The sequence below is a fragment of the Mustela nigripes genome, chromosome 14, assembly GCF_022355385.1.
Source record: "Mustela nigripes isolate SB6536 chromosome 14, MUSNIG.SB6536, whole genome shotgun sequence".
NCBI classification, from domain to species: Eukaryota; Metazoa; Chordata; class Mammalia; order Carnivora; family Mustelidae; genus Mustela; species Mustela nigripes.
The window spans coordinates 96,275,096-96,284,935 of record NC_081570.1 but is presented as its reverse complement, the minus strand read 5'-3'; positions in this window follow the sequence as shown (position 1 = coordinate 96,284,935).

The following is a 9,840-nucleotide window of genomic DNA, read 5'->3' as shown; positions in this document are numbered from 1 at the left end:
CATGAATAGAATGGAGACAACTGTTTTTGTTAAAATAATAAATTCCTATTGCAAAAATTTTAAAACAATGTGGAAAATGCACAAAGGACAAAACAAGCATCACCCAACAATCCATGATCCAGAGAGAACACTGTTATATAACTTAATTTTTCACATTCACTCCTATGTTGACATTTTCCCTTGCCAATAAATATACTTATCTTTTCATCAAATATAATGGACTAGATGTTCCATGAAACTCCTCCAGGGACAATATGCCCCAAGTGATGGAATATATATATATTTCCTCCCCCTTTAAAAATGTATGAGGGCACAACTGAGTTGGCACAAAATAAAGGGAATTTCTTAGAGATAAAAACCAAAAAACCCAAACCAAAAAACCACCAAAACCCAAAAAAACCAAGCCCACAAAAAAACCAAAACCCCAAAACCTGTGGATCTAGAATTAGTCTTTGTCTTGGAGCTTATTTGGGGTTTAATAGGTAATGTGGGCCATATACATGACAGATGGCAGTTAGAGCACAGAGCCTAAGCAGGCTGGATTCTTACACAAAGTTGGGAATCCAGATAGGTGAAACTCCCAGTTGCTGAACTAGAAAAAACACAGTCTACAGAAAAAGATAGTTGATGAAGAAATTGTTTGTCATCCTTGACTCTAATGGGAAAGAAGAAAAAAACATAAAGATAAGTGTTTTCTGGGAGAAACCTGAATTCATCCAAAACCCCATCCTGAAAACTTGAAGTGTCCTGGATTGGTGAGATATCCAGGACTTGGAAATAACATATGTTAAAGCTTGGCCTCAGAGAATTCTACAGAAAAAGTTCCAAGGGACATGGACTTCACAATCAACATTCAACAGACACATGAGGAAAAAAACTATCCTGAACGAGACTCAGTATAAATCTACAGATTCCTTGAAGGTTATAATGACCTGCACTTATTCAATATACAATATGAAATACATATGTTTAATTTCTTTATGAAATAAAAGAGTATTGGAAGTATGAGGGAACAGAAAGCTATTAGAATACCCTAATCAGATGTAAAAGAGAACCAAATACAACTTGTAGAAAATAAAAATAGTAATCATTAAAATGACCAACTAATGGATGTGATAACAAATTAGACACAGCAAAAGAAAGAATTAGTGATCTGGAAGTTTCTCTGAAGCATGGCCTAGAATACAAGAGAAAGACAAAGAGATGAAAGAGCTAGGAGATATAAAGGACAGAGGAAATACAACATACTTATAATTGAACTCCCAAAAGATGGCAGAGAAAGTGGAAGTATTAAAAAAGATAATGACTGACAAATTTCCAGTCCTGATGAGAAATACCAGTCCTCAGTTTCAACAAGCCCAGTGAATCCAAAACAGGATGAAGGAAAAGAAGCTCTCGTTTTGTAGAAAAACAGAACAGTGAAGACAAATAGAGGATCCTAAAAATAGAAAGATAGATTACCTACAAAGTAATGAGCACTTGACCCACAGCTTATTTTTCAACAGTATCTACAGAAGCCAGAAGACTATGGAATGATAACGTTGAAGTGCTAAGTAGAAATGTGCTAGAATTCTACCACCACTAAAATGACCTTTTTTTTTTTTTTTAAGATTTTATTTATTTTTTTGAGAGAGAGACAGTGAAAGAGAGCATGAGTGAGGAGAAAGTCAGAGAGCAAGCAGACTCCCCATGGAGCTGGGAGCCTGATGCGGGACTCCATCTGGGGCTCCAGGATCATGACCCGAGCCAAAGGCAGTCATCCAACTAACTGAGCCACCCAGGCGTTCCCTAAAATGACCTCTTAAACATGAAGGCAAAATAAAGGCAGTTTAAAAATGTTTTAAAAACGAAAGTGATATAATTAGCTGTCAAGACACACTTACTGAAGGAATTTATACAAATATATGCCAAGAAGAAGAAAATGATCGTTGCAGGTTTGAAATACAAAAACGGTAAATATATAAATATATATTGATTATATGTAATAATAATAGTTATCTAACTTGTGAGGCAAAAAATCAAGTAAGAACTAAAATCTTGGAAAGATGAACAAAAATTAACCATATGTGGATAGAGATTGAAAATAGAAAAAATGAAACTTCAATTTTTTGAAAAAGATTTTATTTATTTGAGAGAGAGGGAGATAGAGAGCATGAGTAGGGGGAGGGACAGAAAGAGAGGGAGAAGCAGGCTCCCCACTAAGCAGGGAACCTGATGCAGAGCTCAATCCCAGGACCCTGGGATTATGACCTGAGCCGAAGGCAGGTGTTTAACTGGCTGACCCACCCAGGCACCTTTCCTTTTTTAAAGAGATACATAGAGGATGTGCTATGGTGAGGGCTGGGGAATGTGTAAGCCTGATGATTCATGGACGTGTACCCCTGGGGCAAATAATACATTGTATGTTAATTAAAAAAAAAAGAGATGCATAGATGTGTGATAAAATGATGGAGGAGAGGAAAGGAATGGTTAGTACAAAATTTGGGGTAGTGGTTTACTGGAGTAGGATTGGTTATGGCATGCAGGAGGCTCTGAAGATGTTGTGAATATTCTATTTTTCTTGGGGGGGCAGTTAAGAATACTATGTATATTTATTTCAACAAACTTTTTTTTTTTTTTTAGTATTGTTGACACAGTGTTGTAACAGTTCCAGGTATACAGCATGAATCTGATAGGGTTGGATATTTGGCTGTGTATTTTTTATGATCCTTAAAATGTAAATCTCTATTATACATAGTTTTTGGAATAAATATAAATGATGTTGTGATGACCATTGTTCTAACATGTCTCTTTTCATACCCCTTCAGGTAAATTCCTGGAAAGAAGGTGTTGAGAAAAAAGTCGAGGACAGCAAGTTTTCTTTGAAACTTACCGCCAATTTCTCCTCCTGTCCCCCCCAACTTCTACTTCTACCAGCAGTGCAGTGCATAAAAAGGCCCATTTCCCCACACCGTAGGGTCACTGCGTTCTGTACCTTTTCTCTAAAATGTACTGTTATCTCTGTCAGCATGGTGAGCTGAGCATATGTGATGAGGTAGGAATGTTATGAACAGTTTATGGTGGAGGTGGTAACTTTAACCCCATTTTACAGCCAATCCAACTGAGAATCACTGAGATTGTGTGACTGGCCCAGCCTCATCCCATGACCCAGGCTTCTGACTGCACGCTTAGTTCAGTGATCTTTTTACTACGTCCCACTGGTGGCCAAACTCCATGGAACCTTTGTGTTGGAGCAGTCTGGTTCAGTCAAGCCAGAAAAGAAGGCAGGGAAAGCATGTGCTTTGTGGGGTGCTCGCTCATGGACACAGTGGAGTAGGGCTGAGGGAGAGAAACTGTCAGCATTTCTATCCTCAAATCTGAGACCCACTGCCTTCCATGGTCCTTGTTCCTTAAGCCCCAAATTCTAAACTTTGGAGACAGAGGGCTGGAGGCCTTTTTAACCAACCCAGTGTCTGGCACATGAAAAATGCTCACTAAATATTTGTTGGCTCTTGAATAAATGCTAGTTGATATTTTTGTCATAAAAGGTGGAGGGAGACCTATCCTTCTGGCTCAGCCGGCTTTTTTTCTCCGCATGAAGCAAGTCTGAGCCAGGGCAGGAGAAGGGATGAGTTGACCTTCCAAGGCCCTTCCTGCTGGAAAGACAAGGATTGTCTTGTGCAGGCCGTGTGGAGGCCTGCTCCCTCCCAGATGCATTGGCTCCAAGGGATTAGCAGGAAGATTGGCAGGCCTAGTGGCAATAGGAGTTTAATGTTCTGGAAACCCTGTCTTTTTCCTTTTCTTGGAGGTTTTCCCTGGTGAGAGAGGGAAAGGTCTTGCAGCTTACCAGGCAGACAGGGATGAGACCCGGGAGTTTTACCATCAGAAACTGGAACTTATCACTGTGACACCAAGCCCAGGCCAGGCTGCATTTGGGGTGAGGTGGGGGGAGAAGTAGCAGGCTGCGGGTAGGGAAGTGTTGTCCTGCTCTGGGGACTTATGTCCCTGTTCAAGCTTGGAGACCCAGCCATGACCCTGAGATTTGACCAATTCCATCCCCAGGGCCCACTAAACCCAAGGCAGGCCAGGACACCTTAGGCTCCTGGCCTCTGGCTGTAGCAAATGGGATCACTGTGTCCTACGGCTCCAAGCTGGTAGCTAACATCTTCGGTGGGTCCTAAGTTCTTGGTGCCTGTTAAAGCAGACTTGGTATAAATACAAGAGCCAACAGACCTGGGTCGAAGCCCTGCCTCAGTTCTTCTGTATGAGCTGTTTGATACTGGTGAAGTGTATCTCCCTAGGAGCCTCTCTTGTCCTCTTCTGAGAGTAGGAGTGCCTTGAACAAATACCTTAGGCTCTCTCTATCTTGGTTCCTACCCCTGTGGGTGGGGGGATAACAGTAATACACACTTTATAGGATCATTGTCGTAATTAAATGAGTTAACAGTCATAAAATGTTAAGTTACGCCTGGCACATTATGAGTACTATACAAATTGTTTGCTTTGATCAAGGCCCCCTCCCCCCTCCTCCCCTACCTCCCTTCCCTCCTGTCCCTAGGTGTTGTTTGCTAGGCTATAAGATCTGGTTTGGGTCTTGATTTCCTGATTTGTAATTGGTGCTTCTTGGAGTCACCCTTCTTGTCTGGGGCCCCAGCTCTTAACTCAGCCTCACCGTGTCCTTCTACTTGGGATTACAGGCTGCCACCAAAAGCCCCGCCTAGATGGGTGCTTCCAGGACCCTGATGACATCTTTATGATTTTAATCACTATCTTTGCCCAAAGACCTTTGCTGCCTACCCATGCCTCCCTCAGAGCTCCAGTGCTGCCCTCTGCTCCGTGCTTTCCTGGTTTCCTTTCCTTCTTTCCTAGCCAGAGCTGCCAGGCTTCTAGCAGGCCCCAAGGCAAAGTCCATCCAAGGCACAGCAGTGTCTCCCTGGGTTGGCTTGCATCTCTCATGGCCCAGGGATAGACAAGGACCAAGAGCTTCCTGGTTTTCAGTCTGTCATTTCATCCAGATACTTCTCCTTACTAGGTATAGGAATCCTTTCTGGGGACCTCAGGCTTTTGTAAGGCAGCCTACCTCATTGCTGACTAGCTCTACTGAACAACAACAAAGCACTTAGTAAGAAGAATAATAATAGCAGCTATCATTTATTGAGTGCTTACTATATGTCAGGTTGCTATACATATATAATCTGTGATTTTTACAGAAACCTGGAAGTATAGGCTTTATTATCTCCATTTTACAGATGTGGAAAATGAGGCCTACAGCAGAGAAGCGATTGCCTAGAAGTGCAGCAGGGAGGTAAACCTGCTTTGCTCCCATTCAGTGTCAGTGCTGTGCGCCCCGCACCACTCTGCTGCCACGAGCTGCACCTGCCTGTCTCTTCCACCGCTGGAGGAGGCAATAACAATCTGTCTTCCCTCTTGTACATGTTTGTCTTTAATGTAATTGAGAAAACTGTCATTTCACTTTTAACTTTCGTCCTCTTCCGGCTAAATAGCCTTGACCATTTGTTAAATCACACGACATTATTTCTGGGCATCTCAACATCTTGGCCTTCCACTTCTGGAGATGCTTGTTGGTTAATGTCTTCATGGTGTGCTGTATTCTGTGTCCCAGACTCATAATCTCTCTTGGCAGTGTACCGCTGTGGTTTAAGAGCACATGATTTGCAGTGAGGCTGCCCCCGGTTCAAATACTGGCTCCGCCTCATTTCCCTAGCTTCGTGATTGGGGCAGATTACAGTTTCCAAAGGTGTTGTGCCATCCACATCTTCTTGCAGTGAGATGACACTCTCCCCACTGAGTGGTGGGGTCTGTATTCTTTCCCTCTGAACCTGGGCAGAACTTTGGGACTGCCATGACCAATACAAGATGGCAGAAGTGTTGCTATGGGGCTTCGGAGGCTAGGAAATAAAAATGCCATGTGCTTTCATATTGTTCTCTTTGGAATTCAGGCTCCTTCTCTGAAGAGGGTCCAACTGACCCAACTGGAGAGACCAGGTAGAAGAGGCCACTTGCAGGTGTTTTGGCTGCTAGCCCAATTGAAGTGCAAGACCATAGCTATCATCAACCACTGGACATGTACATGTCAGGAGGAGTCTTTGAGAGGAGTCTATCCCTAACCATCATCTGACCGCAGCTTCACAAGTGACCTCAAGCAAACATTACCCAACGGAGCCCAGTCAAACCCCAGAATAAAATTACTGTTTGAAGACACTAAGTTTAGGGGTGACTCATTATGTAGCTACAAGCAGAACTGTGATCTTAAGTTTCGCTCAATCTCCCTCAGCCTTAGTTTCTTCATATGTGAGATGGAGACTATGAAATCTACCTTAGAGGATTATTATGAGAATTGAAAGACAATGGATATAAAATATTTAACACATGCTTGCTGCATAATAATTGTGCAACAGGTAATGACTTATGATTAATGATGACTTATGATTAAAGACTTCAAAGAATTAGTGAGGTTGGGAGAGGACCTGACTGTGACCTTAGAGCCAGGTAGAGAGAGAAGATTGGGGAGCCGGGTTTGTACTGGGGCAACCTCTGGGGAAGAAGGGAAGGGAGTCAAGCCATAGGTTCCAAGTGAGCAGTGAGTTGTGACAAGATGCAGGCAGTGTGCAGGGTGAAGGACACCCTAGCCCCCCTCCCCCCCCTCCCCAATGTGGGAGGCTTTTCTCCTGGGCATGCATGGTGTGTGTGAAACAGCAGCATTAAGACCAGAGGTGAGAGCCAAGACCTTGGTGCCACCTGGAGCTGGTTTTCTTTCCCCGAGCGACTGAGCAGAGCCGATTGACCACAACAAACCTCTGAGGCAACAGGGGTTTATGGGAGCATTCCAGATATTCAAGAGAGGTGCAGCCTTCTGGAGCAAGTGTCTGAAAGATTCAGGCAGCCACAAACTCTTAAATCTTTAAAAGCAAAACTAACCTCCTCCACCCACCCACGAAAAGCCCACCACCACCAGCCGCGTACTGCACCTCCGCAAAGAATACAGATGCTAGTCATAGAAACATTCCATGATATAAGAAGCAAAAAGAGCAAAACAAAAATTGCCCCCATTCCTATAGCCCAGAGATAACCTCGGGGAGCATCTTGGTGTGCACATAGCCTTCTGGACGGCATATAGAAGTAGAGCCGTACTGTGCATTCTGTTTGGTAACCTGCTTTTATCGCCTAATGATGTGCCCTGTACTGCTTTCCATGTTAGGAAATATGCATCTGCAGTTCTGAGCTTTTCAAACTGGGAACATGTAGTCATTCATCAGGGGTTCTGCAAAGCTGAAGGAAAACCGTGGTTCATCACTCTAGCATCAATTTCACTCAGTGGTAAGTCACTTAAAATATTATTTTTACATTAAAACAAACCCAGATATAGTATGGAGGAGAGTACAAAATTTGCATGAATTTTTAGAAGCTGTGAGACTTCAAAGAATTATCCTGCTCACCTCATTCTTCTGTGCCAACATTTTTTTTTTTTTTTTTTTTTTTGTGGCAGACAGGATTAAATTATGGGGATCAGTTGAAAGGGCTGAGGAAGAGGAGGGGTGAAGCGATGTGACAGTTCAGGGGCAGGAGGGCACCCAAGGCCCTTCCCTGAGCACAAAATCCCTTGCCTGATAGGAAGTGAGATGATCTTAGCAATGTAGGTAAATTCGTGTCATGGCTTGAACTCTAGAGCCTAGTCCCAGTGGGTGTCTTAATTCCAATCTATGCGACCCCTCCTGACCTGATGGCATAGAACAGTCGAAGGCTGAGGTGCATCAGGATAGGGACAATGTGGCTGTATGTAACATGGTACTCAGAATCGACCCAGCAATTTCAGGTGTGGTCTGAACTGTGCACAGCTCTTTTATTTCTACCCAGCTTTGCTATTAGCAAATTAATGTGACCATAGACAATTTCCTTAACCTCTCTTTGCTTCAGTTTTATCAGCTATGAACTTGTGATAAAAGTAGCAGTTCATAGGGTTGTCGAGGGCATTAAATGGGTAAAGCTTGATACTTAGAGGATCACTTGGGACAGAGTAAGTGTTCAATACATGTTAATTATTATTATTGTGTCATCTATGATTGCATAAGCTTCTCATGGTAAATGTGCCCCGCTCTGGTTTCAAATTGAGCTTTTGGCTAATTAAAACTCTTGGGTCTTTTCCTTTGGAATTGTTATCAAGCTTATATTCTCTGTGCTGTTATTTGTTTTTAATTGCATGGATTATTAATGTTCATTTTCTTGATTCTGGTCCATTGTTTTATGCTGTGGTGTTATCCAACAACTAAGTCATCTTTTCCAAAGTGAATTGGGTTTCTGGTTCTAATGACATTTATAATTTTGGCATCTCCATTTTATAGATGACAAAACTGAGGGAAGGGAATTATTACTTACTGAGTGTGTCCTTTGTGTCAGACATTGGGATAAGCACTTTGCAGAGAGGATCTCAGTTAATTCCCAGAACAATCTACAGAGGCAGGATTTATTACTCATTTTAACAGATACAGAAAATGCAGCTCAGAATGGTTAAGGATACTGTCCAAATTTACCCAGCTGGTTCAGGTTTTTCCCCTAGATCATCAGTGTTTGGGGTCTAAACTTAAACAACATGTTTCTATTCAAGCTGTTGAAGTAGATGTTTATAGGACAAAGGCAAGGGGAGAGACAAATCACTGGAATATCTTTTCTGGGTAGATCAGTAACTCTCACGTCAGTTCTGGAATCAATACTCTTTGTATAGGATCATTCGATCACTGAAATTGAAATCAGTTGCTGCTATTGAAAACTGAGGTCTAGAGCTTCTAAAGAAGTCCTAAGGAAATCTCCTTCCATTGCATCTTTAAGGAAAGGACCCTCATTCTCCTGGCAATTTCCTTGTCCCCTTTCAGCCAGAGTTTGGATACTTACAGAGTCATGGGTCCCAAATCAATCCCAGAACACGTTCCTTCTCAGTGTGAGAAGCTTTCCAGAGCATTTTGGAAATGGTGTCTGTCTTTATCTATCTATACTCTTGCTATTGATTAAAGCCAGAAGCTAGAGCACCAGGAGCCCAGACTATAGTTACAGGGTGGCTGATAAGAGGGAAGAGAATCGATAACAGTGGCCAGACCCAAAGAAACTGACCCCTTCTTCCCCCATTCAAATGTAGACTTGACAGGAGAACAGTCAGGTCAAGAGAAGAGAAGGAAGATTAGTCTAATGCAAAGTTCTCCCAGGATGGTCTCTGCTCCATTTTGGGTAGAAAGAAGCTGTGGAGTAGGTGGTGGCGTGGAGGCTGAGCCCATGGGCTCTGGACCTCTATCCTGGGGGTCTGGAGGCTGTGGCAGGAATGGTGCTTTTCTCTAGGCAATAGGGATGAGGAAATAGTATGGCCTAGTATGGACCCTGATGAACACTCTGGTCCACATGGATTGGAGAGACCTCCAGTAGAATGAGAGAAGGGGAGTCGGGAGAGGGTACCCCTGATTCTTCACAAGGGAATGAGGGTCCTATCTGGAGTTATCTCCAAACTCCCCCATTCCCATCTCTCTGGCTACACAGAGGCAGGCATAGTACAGTGGAATGTTTGGACCTGGAATGACCTCGATCTTCCACCTCCTCCGTTTGAACCTTCTGGAGTTGGGACAAATAGGTACCAGCCCTGTGTCTTCTATTTTCTGTCCTTAACGGAGTTGCTCAAGACCTTACTGCTCAGGTCTTTCGTTCCACTTAGAAAAAAATCCAAAGTCCTCGCCATGGACCGCAGGGCCCTGCATGCTCTGGCCTCAACCCCTCTCCAGCCTCACTGCTCACAGCAGCCTCGGTGCCATGCTGTGAACATGCCAACAGGGCTCCTACCCCAGGGTCTTCCCACTTTGTGTT